At 35.2% G+C, this 5,158-nt stretch overlaps 1 pseudogene; it reads left to right on the top strand.

Annotated features, from left to right (window-relative positions):
- Window positions 1-2,680: 2,680 nt before the first annotated feature.
- LOC114211486 (dnaJ homolog subfamily A member 1-like) lies at window positions 2,681-3,864 on the top strand (annotated as a pseudogene).
- The last annotated feature ends 1,294 nt before the right edge of the window (window positions 3,865-5,158 follow it).

Here is a 5,158-nt window from a genome sequence, read left to right as displayed (position 1 = left end):
TGTATTTGTAAGTCAAATATTCAGCAAATTCAGAAATAAATTTGTGTAATGAATATCTAATCACTGAAAGCAAGCAAGAGTAACTGGTTGTATTCAAAAGCCTAGGATTACATAAAAACTTATGAAAAATGATTATGTCTGTGTCCAGTTCTGATTGTGTGTGTTCCCCCCACATTCGTATGTTGAAACCCTGACCCACAATGTGATGGTGTTTGAAAATAGGGCCTGTAGGACGTCATTAGTTTTGGATGATGTTGTGAGAATGGGGCCCCCGTGATGAAACCAGCGTCATAGGATGAGAAAGAGGGGACGGAGTATCTTCTCTCCCTGCCACATAAAGATACAGCAAGAAGCAGTTGTTTACAAGCCAGGAAGATGTCCCTCACTGGAGAGGCAAATTGGCCAACACTCCAGAACTGTGAGAAATAGACCCCGGGCACCTGGGTGGCTCAGTCGGTTAAGCGACTGTCTTCGGCTCAGGTCATGATCCTGGAGGCCCCGGGATCGAGTCCCGCATTGGGCTCCTGGCTTTGCGGGGAGTCTGCTTCTCCCTCTGACCCTCCCCACTCTCATGTGTGCGCTCTCTCTCTCTCTCTCTCTCTCATTCTCAGTCTTCCAAAATAAATAAATAAATCTTTAAAAAAAAAAAGAAAGAGATCCCTGTTTAAGCTACCCATTATACTGCATTGTATTATAGTGGCCAGAACTGATAAATGCCGTATGGCAGGAGTAAATAACCCAAAAAGTAATGAAATACAATGTGGTTTTAATATATATTAATATCATAAATGAAAATGTGATGTTTTAATATCTCAACAATCAAAAAAATCAAAAAGAACAGGAAAAGGAAGATACACCACAATTTTACAAGACACCAAGTGAAAACTGTTAGCATGTATTGTGATATTTTACAATTAGTTTGTCAAAAGGAAAATATATGTATCAGATATTTCTAGGCTAGAATCAAGACTCAGGAATAACCAGAATGTGTGAAATTTTCTTGAATAACTACTGACTTTTCTTACGATAGTATTCTGATTATAAGGTATATGATTATTGCAGCTATCTTAGAGAACATCAAAATATAAAAAGAAAGAGAAGTTATTATATTTTCTATACTTATTGAATTCCCTGATACACATATATACTTTAATAAATTCAAATTATGTTTAATATTTTATATATAAATCTGAAAATGTGCAAAATCATTTTCAAAAAAATCAACTAATTGACATAAAAACTGATATTTTATTAACTTCAATTTTTCATTTGTAATATTGAAAATAAGTTTCATGTAAATACAGTACCTTATAGTTTCTAGTATTTGTATTAACTATGTATTCTTGTCTCTCCAGCAGATAGGGAATATTGTAAACAGTGGGGTTTTTTTGTTAAATTTAAAAAATTTTGCTTACATTAAGTGACATTTGCTTGCAAGCATATGACAATTTTTCTCGCATTTAACTTGTGTCTTTTAGAATTCTCTTTGTAGTATATTGTGTATGATTTCTAAATGTTGATTTGTTATGGAAAAATCTATTTTCTTAACGCCTTTCTGAGATTGCTTTTAACTTGATAATTTTATTGATTTGAAATAAATGTCAATGTTTGGCTATCTAATTTACTTTTTGAAGGTAATATATAAATATTATATATTATAAAAATATATATATATATTTTATTTATATAAAATAAAAAATAATGTATTTTTCCTGCATATTTAGAAAGTATAAAAAGAAAATCAACCTCCCAGTAATTCTATAATCAAAAGAGAATCACTCTTAAGATATTTTTTCATTGGTGTGAAAGACTATTCTGTGACAATCATTTAGAATTTGAAGATTTTTTTTTATTTGACAGAGAGAGACACAGTGAGAAAGGGAACACAAGCAGGGGGAATGGGAGAGGGAGAAGCAGACTTCCCCCAGAGCAGCGAGCCTGATGCTGGGATCCTGGGATCATGACTTGAGCCAAAGGCAGATGTGTAATGACTGAGTCACCCAGCCACCCCAGAATTTGACGATTTTTACTTAATACATAACGTAAGAGATTAGAGGAATTCTTTACTACTTAATTTTTTATTATTTTTATTTATTTTTACAGATTTTATTTATTTACTTGAAAGAGAGAGTGCCCACATGTGCTAGTGGGATGAACGGAGGGGGAGGGAGAGGGGCAAGCAGACTCTGCCCTGAGTTTTTTTATTTTTATTCATGTATATTTAAAGATTTTATTTATTTACTTGAGAGAGAGAGTGCCTACATGTGTGAGTGGGGAAGAACGGAGGGGGAGGGAGAGGGACAAGCAGACTCTACCCTGATACAGAGCCCTATGCAGGCTGCCATTGTTCCCAAGATCCTGAGTTCATGACCTGAGCCAATATCAAGAGTCTGATGCTCACTTAACATAGGGAGCCCCTTGGGCACCCCACTACTTAATCTGCAATAGCTTTATATTACTTCATTATGTGGGTATTTCACAATATATTAGGTCTTTATTTTTTAAATAGTCTCTATTACAGAGAAAAGGGGAAAAATAATACCTTTAAGAAATCACGCTTCTCAACTTTGCAGAACGCTCGGTGAGAGGCGGAGGAGTGGCAGCTGTGCGAGCTGCACCCAGCAACACGCTCCTTCCCGCTCCCCCACACCGGCCTTGGCCTGCTCACCGGCTGTAGAAAATGCTGAAGGAAACCACTTACTTTGATGTTTTGGGGTTCAACCCCAGTGCCACCCAAGAGGAATTGAAAAAGGCCTACAGGAAACTGGCCTTGAAGTACCACCTGATAAGAATCCAAATGAAGGAGAGAAGTTTAAACAGATTTCTCAAGTTTAGGAAGTACACTCTGATGCAAAGAAAAGGGAATTATATGACAAAGGAGGAGAACAGACAATTAAAGAAGGTGGAGCTGGTGGTGGTTTTGGCTCCCCCATGGACATCTTTATGTTTTTTGGCGGAGGAGGAAGGATGCAGAGAGAAAGGAGAGTTAAAAATGTTGTGCATCAGCTCTCAGTAACCTTAGAAGATTTATATATTGGTGCAAGAAGAAAACTAATTCTGTAAAAGAATGTGATTTGCGATAAATGTGAAGGCCGAGGTTGTAAGAAGGGGGCAGTTGAATGTTGTCCCAATTGTGGAGGTACTGGAATGCAAATAAGAATTCATCAGATGGGACCTGGAATGGTTCAGCAAATTCAGTCTGTGGGCATGGAGTGCCAGGGCCGTGGGGAACGGATCAGTCCCAAAGATAGATGTAAAAGCTGCAATGGGAGGAAGATAGTTTGAGAGAAGATTCTAGAAGTTCATACTGACAAAGGCGTGAAGGATGGCCAGAAGATAACATTCCATGGTGAAGGAGACCAAGAACAAGACTGGAACCAGGAGATACTATCATTGTTTTAGATCAGAAGGACCACGCTGTTTTTACTTGGTGAGGAGAAGATCTTTTCATGTGTATGGCCATACAGCTGGATGAAGCACTGTGCGGTTTTCAAAAGCCAATATCTACTCTTGACAACTGAACCATCATCATCACCTATCACCCAGGTTAAATTGTCAAGCATGGAGATATCAAACGAGTGCTAAGTGAAGGCATGCCAATTTATCATAGACCATATGAGAAGAGTTGCCTAGTCATCGAATTTAAGGTAAACTTTCCTGAGAATGGCTTTCTTTCTCCTGATAAACTCTCTTTGCTGGAAAAACTGCTACTTGAGAGGGGAAGTAGAAGAGACTGATGAAATGGACCAGGTAGAACTGGTGGACTTTGATCTAAATCAGGAAAGACGGCGCCATTACAATGGGGAAGCCTATGAGAATGATGAACATCATCCCAGGGGTGGTGTTCAGTGTCAGACCTCTTAATGGGGCCAGTGAGTAATGCTGCTGGCATTTTATATGCAGTAGTGAATGAGTGAAGGACTATAATCATAGCTCACTACTCGCTATTGTTTTTGTTTTAATATTCAACTATAGTAGTATTTAAAAATTAAATGAAGAGTAAATTCAAATATAAAAGCAAAAAAAAAAAGAAATCATGCTTCTCTATATTGATTTTAAATAAATTCCTAAAACTAGAATTTTTAGTAGAAAAGTAGAAAGTCCTCTTAAAAATTTTAATTTATGTTAACAAAAACATAACAGTTTACATTTCTACCAATAATCTAGAAATCGGTCTCTTCAGCCACTTCTTTTATTTATTTGTTCCATAGACCATATTTTTCACCTTTATTTTCTCAATATATTTGAAATATATATACCCCATTCTGAATTCTAATATTAATTACTTTACCTTTTATTTCCTTAGATACCAAAGGTAACCACAATATAATAAATATTAATTACCTCTGTATAAAGCAAACATTTGGTTTATTTCTTCTTCTGGTCCAATTTTCTCATCTGGTCATGGCAATATGTTGTGAGAAAAGTAATTCTGTATTGCAAAAAAATACATTATGTCTTTTATTTTACTATTATATCCCACTTTTACCTTTCATGAAATAATTATTAAGCAATTTTAAACATTTGTTATCTAAGCTCACCATGATGCTATAATAATAAAAACTGTAATCGCAAGTTCTATATAAAGTCCTACTATAGGTGTGGTGGTGCCTGGTTGGCTCAATTCAGTAGAGTATGAGACTCTTGATATGGGGGTGAAATTTCGAACCCCATGTTGGGTGTAGAGATTACTTAAAAATAAAATCTTAAAAAAATCCTAACATAAAATTTTTAGAAGACCATATTTGTGTTACAATTGTCTTATTTAAATGAAATATGATTATCACTTCCTTTATTTCAAACTTTGTTATTTGGGTCAAAATAATCTTAGTTAATCTTTTAAATGTTATTATTGCTCTAGAATTACAAATGAAATCCCAAGACTATGTAGGTGCTATGTAGCAACATCATAGTAATTTAAATTGTGAGAGTAAAAGGTAAAAAATAACTTTGCTTTAGATAACTTAACCTGCATCATGCCATCTCACTATCTAAACCAAATTCTTTTTTAGGGATAAAACAATTCCTGTTGATAATTTTTGTGCAAGTTAAAATTTTCCATACCATTATGTCTTAAGAATCATGACAATTTACACAGAAGTGAAATTGATATTTAAATGAAAAATCTTAAGTCTTATTTTGATACCTGGAAGATTTT

The sequence above is a fragment of the Eumetopias jubatus genome, unplaced genomic scaffold (genome assembly GCF_037043125.1).
Source record: "Eumetopias jubatus isolate StellerSeaLion01/CBP00866 unplaced genomic scaffold, mEumJub1_p1.0 scaffold_3, whole genome shotgun sequence".
Classification (NCBI taxonomy): domain Eukaryota; kingdom Metazoa; phylum Chordata; class Mammalia; order Carnivora; family Otariidae; genus Eumetopias; species Eumetopias jubatus.
This window is presented reverse-complemented; position numbering and strand designations above follow the sequence as displayed.